This window comes from Lactuca virosa, chromosome 3, assembly GCF_052849685.1.
Source record: "Lactuca virosa cultivar CGN04683 chromosome 3, Lactuca_virosa_CGN04683_v6, whole genome shotgun sequence".
Classification (NCBI taxonomy): domain Eukaryota; kingdom Viridiplantae; phylum Streptophyta; class Magnoliopsida; order Asterales; family Asteraceae; genus Lactuca; species Lactuca virosa.
The window spans coordinates 19190339-19204862 of NC_136428.1; positions in this window are offsets into that span (position 1 = coordinate 19190339).

Here is a 14524-nt window from a genome sequence, read left to right on the forward strand (position 1 = left end):
TGTAAGATAGGTTCGGTCTAAGAGTTGGTCCGGTTCGATTCGGTCCAATTATTCACTTTTATGTCCAAGAACCGGACCTAGACCTGGACCTAGACATGGTAAGCCTCAATATGTCCGGTTCATGGTCTACCAATTTCTGTAAAACCAATTTAGTCTAAAAGTCGGGTCTGTTCCGGTCCAAATGATCACCTCTAGTTCAGAATGATCGGACTTTGGTGTCAAAACAAAAGAAAATATATATCCATAAATAATTTTTTGCCTTTTAATTTTCTAATTTAATATTAATTAATAAATATCTTATAAATAAAACCATATTATAATTAAATGGATTTACTAAATATAATTCTTTAGTTTCAAATCTTAAATGTCTTTTAACTTTTATTTCGTATAAACAGATATAACTAATTTTATATTAACTATGTGTGAGACCCGTGTACTACACGGGTTTTTTTTAAAAAAATTAATATAAAAAGTTGTAAGCATTACGTATTTTTTATAATACCAGAAATATCGAAATTTGTCACTATCTTGTGAAATTCTTTCCTTTAACATTATATAATTTTGGAATTGTTAGTAGAGCTTAGCTGTGAAATTAGCTAACATACGCATATTATCATGGAATTAAAAAGAAAGGAAATAAAGATTTGTTGAGCAATTATTCTGAGAGTTTAATATAATTAAATACCTTACATATATAAACTATGTATTTAATTACAAAATTTTTAATTTAAGAAAAGTAAAAAAAAATGACATATGAAAAATAAGAAATCCATAATATCTAAAAAAAATTACATGTGGCAAAAGCGTGGAAACATGACATATTGCAAAAATCATTTTTATTTATTATGTTATATTAGCTTTGAAACTTTTGAAATTATTATTGTATTTATTTTCCATTTTTATATAATTTAATTTAATTTAAGTTATTCAAAATAATTTCGCTATAATATAAAACTTCTAACCCTAAAATGCGGGTTTATAGCAACCATTAGGGTGAGTATTTTGGACCGAATCGGCCACACCGAATGGGTTTGGCAAAAATGGATGGACCATAGATCGGACATGTGGACGCTTATCGGTTCTGAGTACGAGAACGAGTTTTTCAACTCTTATACTCGTTTGACCGGTACAACTTTAATTGCATATGATATAAGTAATTAAAGCACTACCGAAAGTTAGTTTTTTTATGCTGAAGTTCGTTTATCTATTACAAGGCTTAAAACAAATACGTTTTTAGGTTTGCTTGTTCGTTTTATAACAAAAATAAACATTTTTGTTTGATTTTTCCTTTTAGATAAAAGATACTTTGTGATTACTTATCCCGACTTCGAGGGACTATAAGTCAATAAATATGAACCAAAAAAAGACAAAATTATAGTCTAAATTATCTACAAACTCTAAACTACACATTAAAAAAAAATTAAAAATGAATGTCAATCCGACTTCGAACAAATGATATATGTATGATTTGAAAATTTATAGAATACAAAAAAAAAAGTTGTAAATTTCCAACTTTAATATTCGACCTCAGTGGATTGTAAGTTATTTAATATGAAACAAAAAATGATAAATTTGTATTCTAAAATCATGTACAAACTTTAAGTTATATAGTGGAAAAACCGAATGTCAATCTGACTTCAAACGAATGGCATATACATGTTTTAAAATTTTCACAAAATATAAAATACAAATAAACAAATAAATAAAAAGCTAAAAAATTCCAGCTATGATATCCCGATTTCAGGGGACTTTAAGTCATTGAATATGAAACCAAAAATGACAAAATTATAATTTAAAATCGTGTACAAACTATAAATTACATTTTGAAAAAAAAAAACACATTTAATCTAACTTCAATCAAAACGAGATATGTTTGTTTTAAAATTTGTACATAACACAAAATACAAAAATAATAATTGGATCTTAAGAGTTTTAAAATTTTGGTCCTGACCACTTTGTACACGAAACTGGTTGAACCAGGCCGGTAAAAAAGTGGGCCGAATTGGACAATATTAGGAACCAATAACAAAACTCTTCTTGTAAATCGATACCGATTTGGTCCGTTCAAACGGTCCAAATGTACACCCTAGCTACCACAACAGAACTTACAACTTCTAGCACCTTTCAAATTTGTCAACTCCTCTAAACTCTGTCAATAGATGCAATTACAAGTGCAGCTGAAGGGTCACCTCGTTAGCCCATTTTCACTTTATAATATGTAATGCTATTTACTTCTTTTTTATATTAAACTAGGAGATAAGCATGGGCTTCGCCCCAGGATGTTTTTTTTTCTTTTTTTACCCGAAAATTACTCTGTAAATGAATGACATTGCCATAAGAGTGTATAGATTTAGTTGTGTGTTTGTAACATCCTATTTCCTGTCATTTCTTATTTTAGGATCGTGGGCCGGAAGTCGATTGTGTAAAGGATTTGGGCCTCAAGGAGGTAATTTATAGACCTTTGGATAGAGGCAATGATGAATGCGAGATCTTAACCTTTGAATTGTGTTTCGGGGCCGAAGGGTAGAAAAGGGAAAGTCATAGGCAGGGGTCTTGCATGAAATATGGATTTTTGTTCAAGAAGTTTTTAGTCCAAGATATCTAGATAATATTGTGGGGCTCTTCAATACCTTTTTGTGGATATAAAGATCGTCGAAAACGGAGTTGGAATAAAGAAGTAATGACCGTTTGAAGTTAGGAAGGGTTTTGGGTTAAGCCGAGTACGCTGGGCATACGGGGAGTACGCTGAGCATACTAGGCCAAGAAGGATCGCGGAGGGTCAGCCTGGTACGCTGCGCGTACGCGACCAGAACCCAAACCCTAATTTCGGGATTTTGAGCCTTATTTAAGCTCCTTAACTTCCCCAAACCCTTTCCATTCTCAGCCTCCACCTCTCCAACGTCCTCCCTTGAAACCCTAACCCTAGTTTGAGCCTTGTGAGCAAAAGAAGGTCTTTTTAAGTGCTTTGGAGTGTTCTTGGTACATCTTGGAGAAGAAGGAGCTCATTGGATAAGTGTTTGTTGCATTGGAGCTTGTAGATTCAGACCTTGTTCACCTTGATCTTTCTTCTAGAGGTATAAAGCTTGAAGCTTTATGATACATTTGTTAGATCTAGTTAGTTTGGGATGTTATGAGCTTTTGGTCACTTTAGTGCATAAAGTTTAGATCTTGAAAGTTTGTGACCTTGTTATGGATAAAGTTGGAAACTTTATCCATCTAAATATCATTTTGATTCAGATCTAAAGATTGGAAACTTGGACTTAATGGATTAAGTAAGAAAGATGAACTTTTGGTCCCTTTGGAACTTAAAAGACTAGATCTTGGTTGCTTGGACCATTCTGATGGGTAAAGTTGGAAACTTTATCCATTATGGAGTTATTAGGAACCATAAAAATGTGATCTTGGTCATTAGTTTCCTTCCATGCATGGGTTATAATGTCTTGATGGGTTAAGAAGTTAGGGATTTTTGTATTGAGCACTTCCTAGACATGCAAAGTCGTAAAATTGGAAACTTTATGACTTAAGATGATATTTGGGGGCTATATCTGCATTTGGACGAAAAGACTTAATGGAATAAGCCCTTAAATGGAAGGATTTCATTCAACCAGCGTACGTTAGGTGTACATGAGTGTACGTCGCGTGTACGCAATGAAAGCCTCGATTCTGGACCTTGAGTACGCTAAGCGTACAAGCTGAGTACGCCGGGCATACTCAGCTGAGTCAACTCGACTGACTTTTTGGACTTTTGACTTTGGCCAAGTTTGACCTAAGGGTATTTTGGGTATTTTGAGTTGTAGTTGAGATTTGTCACTGTTTGATGTATAGGTGACTCGTTGAGCTGATATTCGGATCAGTGACCTATTCAGCAATCTGTTCAGAGTGAAAGGTGAGTTTTCCTCACTGTATTGTGGGTCAAAGGCACCAAGGTCGGCCCACTAGGTTATGTATCCTGGTATATAGGATGTTATTATGCTGTGGTGATCTGCTAGATATGTATCCTGGTATATAGGATGTTGTTATGCAGTAGTGATCTGTTAGATATCTATCCTGGTATATAGGATGTTGCTATGCGGTAGTGATCTGTAGATCTGCCTGATTTGTCTGCTGATTGATTATGTGTTTATCTATTGTTTATGTCAACATAGTATGTTCTTGATTTAGGCTTTACTGCTATGTGTAACATCCCCCTATGGCACGTATCACAATATTGTCCGCTTTGGGCTCCCGGCGCGAAAACTTCCCAGGGGGTTACCCATCCCTGAATTGCTCTCGCCCGGGCACACTTAACTGTAGAGTTCTTATGGGATCTGCTGCCCTCACGGCTTTAAAACGCGTTGTGACAAGGAAGGTATCCACACCCCTTATAAGGAAATGTTTTGTTCTCCTTCCAAGCCGATATGGGATCAGGTGCAACCCACATTAAAGAAATGTTTCGTTCTCCTTCCAAGCCGATGTGGGATCAGGGATGTTACACTATGTGTGTCAGCCAAACAGATCGGGGGTAATCCAGTCCGATGGTTTGGACCCGAGGGTATTCCAGTCCGATGACAGAACGGGCCCGTTATATATTGGCATACCAGTCCAATGGCTAATTAGGCTTGTCACAAGTTGGCATTCCAGTCCGAGCCTGATTGGGCTGGAGGTAATCCAGCCCGATGGTTGTATACCCGAGGGTATTTCAGTCCGATAACTGAGTGGACCCAGCATGCATGATTGTATATGTTCTCTGTTGTTTGGTGGTACTTTGGGGTAACTCACTAAGCTTTGGCTTACAATTTTAGTTTATTGTTTCAGATGCTTTAGATGATCGTGGCAAGGCGAAGGCATGATTGTGCACATCCTTCGGATTTTATGTTATTGGATTTTGGGATACTCTAATTTATGAATTATACTTTTGAAACAATGTTTTTTGTAAACAATTATTGTCTTGGTGTTGTTTTGGAAAAATGAATATTTTACTCTGACTTTTGAGATGTTACAGTGTTTTCGTTAATTTTGATAGATTTCTGGAAGTAAAAAACCGAAGTTGCAATCTTTCCAAATGATCTACTTTCTCAGCTAAGTTTAATCGGTAAATTTCCAAATTGGAGTGTTTTGAAAAGAAGTCAAATAAAAGCAGGATGTTGTGATTGGTTGATTTTGAAAGTACGCTGCTTTAAAATGATAAAAAAAATAAAAATAAATGTAAGCGATAGATTTTGAAACTGTACATAAAGTCAAAGTGGGATGCTCTAATTGGTAGATTTTCAAAGTACAATGTTTTAAAGCGGAAAAAATGAAAGTATGATGTCAGAATTGGTAAGTAGATGTACAGTAATGTAATTTCGGTTATTATGTTTATTATAGCATCCTACATTCATTTCTTTCTATTACAACATCGTACTTTGAAAAAAAAAATCTACTTAATTATAAAAATGGAATTTCCTTTGTAATTGGATGATGTTGCTATAATATAATAGATTTTGCAAAGTACAATATTGTGTTAAGAAAAATGAAAGTAGGATGCTATGATAACAAAAATTAATGGAAATGGTAATAAGCAACATCAAAAGTCAGCTCATAAACATAATACTAGTCGTAAGCCTTAATCGGTTAAGTCTTGTTCATCAGCTCCTCGATAGGTATCAAAGGTAAAGGCCAGAAAGTGCCAGTATAAAAACAAACAGGATTTTTATTCTAAAGCTGCCCTTTTGTTGTTATTATAACACCCGTTTTCCAGAATGGATCAGTTTAGGACATTAATTAGTCAAAAGCATGGTTTTTATGGAAAACCAAGTGTCACGACGAGATCATAGGAATGTCACAACATGACCAGCTAAATGAAGAATGTGCATCCGGAGGATAGTCACGACGTCACATGTATATGGTCACGACGTGACAAGGGCTGCAGCCCAATCCCATGATCTTTTAGGGTTTCATTCATATTTAAACACCCTAACCTCATATTTAGTGTAACACCCAGAATCAGAAAGGCCAAGAAAGGAAAGGAAAACCCTAAGTCAAAGGGGTCAACTCGACGAGTCGAAGCGGGATCCGGGTGGAAGAGTAAGTGACCGACTCAACGAGTCGGCGAGTGGACTCGGCGAGTCTAGTCTGGGTTGGGAAACCCTAATTTCCGGACTTGGTACCCTATTTAAGCATCATTTCAGGCCTCCACCCCACCCTCCATCACTCCCCTCACCTACTATCGAAACCCTAAGCAGCCATTGAGTGTCCTTAAGCTTCTCTTGCCATTTTTAAGTGATTTAAAGCTAGAAGGAAGAAGGAAAACCTTGGGGATTCAAGAAGAGGCAGTAGATCCAGAGTTTGGGAAGCATTTCGGATCAATTGAAGGTATGAAGCTCATACCTTGACTGATAGTCATCTAGATCCTCTTCTTAACCTAGATTTTGTCATTTTTGGGCCATTTCCAAGGTCAATCCGAGTATTGAGCCTTTGTGGACGAAGAGGACTTTAGATCTGTGCATTTATGAGTCTTAGGAGCTCTGAGTGAGAAGCTTTACTCAGCCATAGCCTCATTTCTTGTTGTGGACTTTCATTTTAGCTTGGATTTGATGTTCAAGCTTCATAGCTCTTTGCATGCACGTAAAGTTGGCAACTTTACGTGTAATGCTAGCCCCAGGAGTCCAGATCTACAAGTGGGAAACATTGGAATGGACTGTAATCGTCTGAATAGGGTTGGACATAGAGGGACTCGGCGAGTCCGTTTTGGGACTCGGCGAGTCGGACCAGTTTCTTGCCTCAAAACCCTTCTGCTAAGGTTGTGAGTTGAGTTGGTTAGGGACTCAGCCAGCCTGAGTCCATAATGGTCTTGATGATCATCGTACTCGACGAGTTCAAGGAGGAACTCGACGAGTCCGGGGTAATCTCCTTAGTTATGAAGGCGGACTCGACGAGTTGTTCATACAACTCGGCGAGTCATGGTCTAGACATTCATAGGATGATGATGAACTCGACGAGTTCAAGGATGAACTCGGCGAGTCGGTTGAAGTTAGTCCCGAGTGTGTGGTTGAAGGAGGACTCGTTGAGTTGTTGCTAGACTCAACGTGTAGAGTCGGGGTTGTTTTGGAATTAGAGGACTAAGGACTCGACGAGTTGGTAGAACAACTCGGCGAGTCGAGTCAAATGGAAGTTGATTTTTGACCGTTGAATTTGACCAAGTTTGACCAGGGTTGACTTTTGGACTATTGTGGTCTGAATGTTGTTTTGGGTATTGATAGTTCGGGAAGCCGAGGGATCAGCGGTTCAGAAGTGCCGGTTAGCAGTCAGAAATGTTCAGCAAGTCTTCAGCAGTGCAAGGTGAGTTTCCCTTTGTGTGAATGGGTCTACGGCCACAATGCCGGCCCATGTAGTTATGAGTAGGAAGACCCGGGGGTTAGCCCTAGGCACAGTATGCTAGTATGACATTCGGGACTAAGGTCCAATGTTAGCGGGCGGCTGCCCAAGGAATGGTTTGTATGATAGTTATATTTGTTGTTTGTGTGATACATGTATGTGCCTGGTAGGGAGGTGAGTGTGGGCGTGGTCCCGTATCTCACCAATAGCAGAGTATGGACGGTGTTCCATACCTCATTAGCAGCAGAGCAGGGGCGAGGCCCAAGTTAGGAAAAGAGTGAGTGTGGGCGTGGTCCCGTATCTCACCAATAGCAGAGTGTGGACGGTGTTCCATACCTCATTAGCAGCAGAGCAGGGGCGAGGCCCAAGTTAGGAAAAGAGTGAGTGTGGGCTGGGCCCGTATCTTACTATCAGTAGGAGCGTGGATGGGGTTCCATGATTCATCAGTAGCAGGACAGGGGCGAGGCCCAAGATAGGCGAGGCCTTAGCACAGTAATCTAGTAGAGTATGTTAGTTATGTGTTGTGATATGATTGTATGCTAGTATATGTTAGCGGGCGGGGCCCGGAGACAGGCGGGGCCTAACGAAAACAGATATGTACGCCGAGCGGGGCTCGAAGCCAGGCGGGGTCTGGTGGCGGACGGGGTCCGATAGCGGGCGAGGCCCAATGCAGCAGGCGGGAGCCTAGTATGTGGTTATGTGCTCAGTATTATGTATGGCATGTATGGATCAGTAGATATGTATGGTATGCGGTAGGTTGGGGAACTCACTAAGCTTCGTGCTTACGGTTTTCAGTTTTGGTTTCAGGTATTCAGTTTTCAGAAGAGGAGCTCGGGAGGGTTGTAGTGCACACACCATGACAAGTTAGCCTGGGATGTTTACTCTGATAATTAAACAAGTGTTTTGGAAATGAAACTATGATTTATCATATAAACCCTTTTAGTATGTTTGAATGACTTAATACTATGAATTAGTAATGTTTTTAAAAGAAATTTTTGGACCCGATTTTTTGGAGGTTACAAGTTGGTATCAGAGCCTTGGTTTGAGGGATTCGGGCATACTCTCTGATATGTCTGAACTCAAACTGAGGAAGTGGTATAAAATTTTCAAAAGAAAAAACCATATTTATAAAAGGATTTTGAGGAAAGAAAAGGGTTTTAGAAAAATCAAAAGGAACTTTGAAAAGAGAAAAGGGTGTGGTGCATGCAATCAGCCGAGCTCAAGTAAGTTCTCCCAAATTACCCATACAAGTTTATGTTATGATATGATTATGTGATCAGCATGCTAGATTTAGGGCTAAGGATCTAGGAGGATGCCTTATGTGCCTGTTATATGCGCTTATTGAGCTATATGCTAGCATTGGTTAGACAGTGGTAGGATAGCCTGTTTAGGTTATGCCTGATTATGTGAGCTTATATTGTATGCTAGTACAGATTCTTGTATTTTGATAGAACTTCTTAATTATGTTCTGGTTAGATTTTCCTTTGGTCTGAATGCTGCCTGCTTTGTGCTTTGTGGGACTCTGAGTGATGGGAGTTAGCTATTAGGTGAATGCGTTAAGTCACATGTGACCAGGGTTGAATAATCTCAGAGTGTTGGATTTGGCCCTATTGCGCAGCTCTTGTCTAAGTCCAACCGTTGTAGGGATGAGTCCTTTACTCGAAGGATTATCTGAGCCTCGTTACATGTGATGGTATTCAGGTGATGGCTAATTGGCATTACAAAGAGACCTTCAGCAGCTGAGGACTGGTTTGGGTTAGAGATTTCCCTAGAGTAGGCCTAGGATGAGTTTAGTGCTGGGAGCAGCAGTGGTAGTCGTGCAAGGGACTTGGTGGAGTCGAGGAAACTCTTGAGGAAAGTATGAATAGATGTGGAAGGTTGTATGGGCCCGTACTGCTGAAAGCAGAGGATCCGTACTCGATTCAAGAGGGGCCGAGACAAAACCAGGGAACTTGCGGTGCGTGTGAGGTCCCTCAGCAGTGATGTGTATTTTGATGATTGTTATGGCATGTTTTCAGTATGACGAAATCACAAGATGGACCAGTGGATGGATCAGGTGTCAGAGAGGGGTCAGGCTCGGGTTCAGGGATCGAGCAGCTCGAGGAGCGGATGAGAGAGTTTGTATCAGCTGAGATTACGCGCGGTATTATTGATCAGACTCCTGTGATCTTTGGCACGGTCAAGGAGGGTTTGCTGGAGATTTTGGATTAGAGGCTTGGAGCCTTTTGCACAGAGATGATGGCCATGTTAGGAGCGCGTACTTTGACATTCCCGGAGTTCAGGGCTTGTGGAGCTCCAAATTATCATGGGGCTAGGGACCCCATTGCTAGTGGCAGATGGTTGGCTGATGTCGCCAACGCTTTTCGTTCTAGCCGGTGTCCCAAGGGGGACAAGGTTCAACTCGCCTCCTATCTTCTGAAGGACAGAGCACGGGATTGGTGGGAGGAGGTTGGTCATGCTATCGGGGATGATGTCGCGTTGGACGCGATGACATGGAGTGATTTCTCAGCCACGTTCAAGGCCGAGTTTGCACCGATTATTAAGGTGCAACAGTTAGCCCGGGAGTTCCAGGATCTACAGCAGACGACCGAGACGGTGGCGGAGATCACCGCTAAGTTCAGGGAGAGGGCTCTTCTTGTTCTGCAGTATGTCGCAGATGAGGAGATGAAGAAGGCCCGATATCACGATATGCTGAGAGACGACATCAGAGAGTTTGTGAGTCGGTCCAGCTGCAAGACGCTGGAGGATATGATTGCTCGGGCCAGGGAAAGGGAAATCGATCTAGAGCACCTCGGGAAGAGCAAGCCGGAGGAGGTTCAGGTATCTACGGGATCGGGCAAGAGGCCCAAGACATCAGACTCTAGATCGAGAGGTCCTCAGGACCGGGGCCGTTGTGGCAAGTGCGGCAGGACGCACGAGGGTGCGTGTAGGAGTGGCAGCGGTGGTGATCCTGGTTGCTTCAAGTGCGGCCAGATTGGTCATTTCAGCAGAGATTGTACTGATACCACCACCCAGGGATCAGACCTGTTATGTTTCCATTGCAGTCAGAGGGGCCACAAGAAGGACCAATGTCCGAGTTTGCATTCAGCAGGACAGGTGATAGCACCTGCCCATGTAACCATGAGGATCACCGACGCCCGTCAGGGCCGGGCAGAGACGCCCGCAGCGAGGAGCAGGGCGTATCAGTTGGTTTCAGATGAGGTGTGAGCAGTCCGATGTGTCAGGTACATATCTTCTTTCATTTCTCTATCAGCTTATGTTGTGGTCTTATTGTTATGGTTCTGCATCGGTATTGATAATGATATTTCGGAATTTTGCGGCCTGCTTGTGATTGATTTATATGCCATCTGCATACCTTGGAAGTTAGAATGATAGTTGGAGGTCGTCTCCTTTAGAGCGGGTTACTTAGGATGCATTATCTGTAGCATGCCTGTGAGGGGCTTGGTAGTGCCTCGCTAGTTTGGGAAGGTGTCGATTGGAAATGGATCGGTTAGATCCCCAGTTGTGGTAAGTCGGGTTTTCAGCGGAGTGACCAGGGGATGGTAGGAAGAATTGGAAATTCTTCTGAGCTATGAACTGTGAGGAGCTAGTCAAGTTGAAGTGGGGGAGAGCCATCTGTGTGGCCAAGGATAGAAGTAAGTACAAGACTGGGGTGGTTTCGCAGTCTTGGTAAGGAAGGAAGCAGCTCAAGTGGCTGTTTGGATTGAGGATCAGGTTAGTTGGGAGTTGGAGAAACTTTCCAACCTTGAGTTTGTGTATTCATGTTTAGCTGATGAATGGTTCAGGGAAACCAGGTCGCAGAGCCTTCGCCAGGTGCGAGTTTAGGCGGGATATAAGACTGTGGGGTAGCCGCAGCATTCCCCAGCAGTGAGTCGTGAGGAAAGTGTCGTAAGACTGCGGGTAAGCCGTAGCGTTCATTAGCAGCTGAGTTAGCGGAGTGTGGGCAGGGGCCCGTATCTCCGAGTTAGTATGATAAGAGTCAGGAAAGTTTAGCAAGATGAGACTAGAGGAGGAGTGGGCCTGCATAGCCCTGGATAGGTGAGACCTTTGGGAGAGGCCACTCCGAAGTGTAGTTGGGTGAGACCCATGGACGAGGCCCATGTTTTTATAACAGCAGGTGGGACCTGGTAGAGACCTTAGGGTAAGGTAGGGGATCGAGGATCCCAGATCTTCTAGAGCCAGAGTGGATAGGTTGGTAGAGCAGTTCAGGTTGTTGCGGTATCTTCTTAAGTCGCCGAGAGCGGCTGTGGGCATGTTCTCGCGTTCGGTAACCGGTGGGGAACCGGTATTTTATTTTCGGTAATGGTAGATCGGTTGGGACCAGGATGGTCTCGGTTCATCCGGTAGGTGGATGGAAGTCAGGAGGACTTCAATCAAGAATGATGTTAAGGGACTTAGGGCGGAGAACAGTGAGCTGATTGGGTAATGCTAAGTTGCTCACGAGGAGATCAGGTAATCTCAGAGCAATTGTATGGACTCTGTGGTATAGTTCCCGGTTGAGTCTTATCGGTAGCAGAGAGGGATCTGCTACTCGAAGGAAGTAAGCCGTGAGTGTTGGTGTGGTGGCCAACACTGGGAGTGGTCGGGATTGCGGTTTCAGCAGAAGGTTTTTCATTGATCGAGATCGGAAAGGTTGTTTGCTTGTGGGAAGTGCCTTGGAAAGGCCCGTGTTAGTGCGGGAAAAGGGGTTGAACCTCTTGTGTATCAGTGCAAGTGTACTGGGAGTGCCGGTAGGGTTACCGGTTGGATGAAAGTGTTATACTCGGAAGTAGTGGTAGTGGTATGCGGTTTGTAAGGAAGTTAACCGTGGTGGACTTCAAGGACGAAGTCTAGTTTAAGTGGGGGAGAGTTGTAACACCCAGAATCAGAAAGGCCAAGAAAGGAAAGGAAAACCCTAAGTCAAAGGGGTCAACTCGTCGAGTCCAAGGAAGAACTCGACGAGTCGAAGCGGGATCCGGGTGGAAGAGTAAGTGACCAACTCGACGAGTCGGCGAGTGGACTCAGCGAGTCTAGTCTGGGTTGGGAAACCCTAATTTCCGGACTTGGTACCCTATTTAAGCATCATTTCAGGCCTCCAACCCAGCCTCCATCACTCCCCTCACCTACTCTCGAAACCCTAAGCAGCCATTGAGTGTCCTTAAGCTTCTCTTGCCATTTTTGAGTGATTTAAAGCTAGAAGGAAGAAGGAAAACCTTGGGGATTCAAGAAGAGGCAGTAGATCCAGAGTTTGGGAAGCATTTCGGATCAATTGAAGGTATGAAGCTCATACCTTGACTGATAGTCATCTAGATCCTCTTCTTAACCTAGATTTTGTCATTTTTGGGCCATTTCCAAGGTCAATCCGAGTATTGAGCCTTTGTGGACGAAGAGGACTTTAGATCTGTGCATTTATGAGCCTTAGGAGCTCTGAGTGAGAAGCTTTACTCAGCCATAGCCTCATTTCTTGTTGTTGACTTTCATTTTAGCTTGAATTTGATGTTCAAACTTCATAGCTCTTTGCATGCACGTAAAGTTGGCAACTTTACGTGTAATGCTAGCCCCATGAGTCCAGATCTACAAGTGGGAAGCATTGGAATGGACTGTAATCGTCTGAATAGGGTTGGACATAGAGGGGCTCGGCGAGTCCGTTCTGGGACTCGGCGAGTCGGACCAGTTTCTTGCCCTGAAACCCTTCTGATAAGGTTGTGAGTTGAGTTGGTTAGGGACTCAGCCAGCCTGAGTCCATAATGGTCTTGATGATCATCGTACTCGACGAGTTCAAGGAGGAACTCGACGAGTCCGGGGCAATCTCCTTAGTTATGAAGGCGGCCTCGACGAGTTGTTCATACAACTCGGCGATTCATGGTCTAGACATTCATGGGATGATGATGAACTCGACGAGTTCAAGGATGAACTCGGCGAGTCGGTTGAAGTTAGTCCTGAGTGTATGGTTGAAGGAGGACTCGTTGAGTTGTTGCTAGACTCGACGTGTGGAGTCGGGGTTGGTTTGGAATTGGAGGACTAAGGACTCGACGAGTTGGTAGAACAACTCGGCGAGTCGAGTCAACTGGAAGTTGACTTTGACCGTTGAATTTGACCAAGTTTGACCAGGGTTGACTTTTGGACTATTGTGGTCTGAATGTTGTTTTGGGTATTGATAGTTCGGGAAGCCGAGGGATCAGTGGTTCAGAAGTGCCGGTTAGCGGTCAGAAGTGTTCAGCAAGTCTTGAGCAGTGCAAGGTGAGTTTCCCTTTATGTGAATGGTTTTACGGCCATAATTCCGGCCCATGTAGTTATGAGTAGGAAGACCCGGGGGTTAGCCCTAGGCACAGTATGCTAGTATGACATTCGGGACTAAGGTCCAATGTTAGCGGGCAGGTGCCCAAGGAATGGTTTGTATGATAGTTATATTTGTTGTTTGTGTGATACATGTATGTGCCTGGTAGGGAGGTGAGTGTGGGCGAGGTCTCGTATCTCACCAATAGCAGAGTGTGGACGGTGTTCCATACCTCATTAGCAGCAGAGCAGGGGCGAGGCCCAAGTTAGGAAAAAAGTGAGTGTGGGTTGGGCCCGTATCTCACTATCAGTAGGAGCGTGGACGGGGTTCCATGATTCATCAGTAGCAGGACAGGGGCGAGGCCCAAGATAGGCGAGGCCTTAGCACAGTAATCCAGTAGAGTATGTTAGTTATGTGTTGTGATATGATTGTATGCTAGTATATGTTAGCTGGCGGGGCCCGGAGACAGGCGGGGCCTAACGAAAACAGATCTGTACGCCGAGCGGGGCTCGAAGCCAGGCGGGGCCTGGTGGCGGACGGGGTCCGATAGCGGGCGAGGCCCAATGCAGCAGCGGGAGCCCAGTATGTGGTTATGTGCTCAGTATTATGTATGACATGTATGGATCAGTAGATATGTATGGTATGCGGTAGGTTGGGGAACTCACTAAGTTTCGTGCTTACGGTTTTCAGTTTTGGTTTCAGGTATTCAGTTTTCAGAAGAGGAGCTCGGGAGGGTTGCAGTGCACACACCATGACAAGTTAGCCTAGGATTTTTACTCTGATAATTAAACAAGTGTTTTGGAAATGAAACTATGATTTGTCATATAAACCCTTTTAGTATGTTTGAATAACTTAACGTTACATTTAGGGTTTTTAAAAGAAATTTTTAAAAGAAATTTTTGAATAACTTAACTTAACTTAACTATGATAATT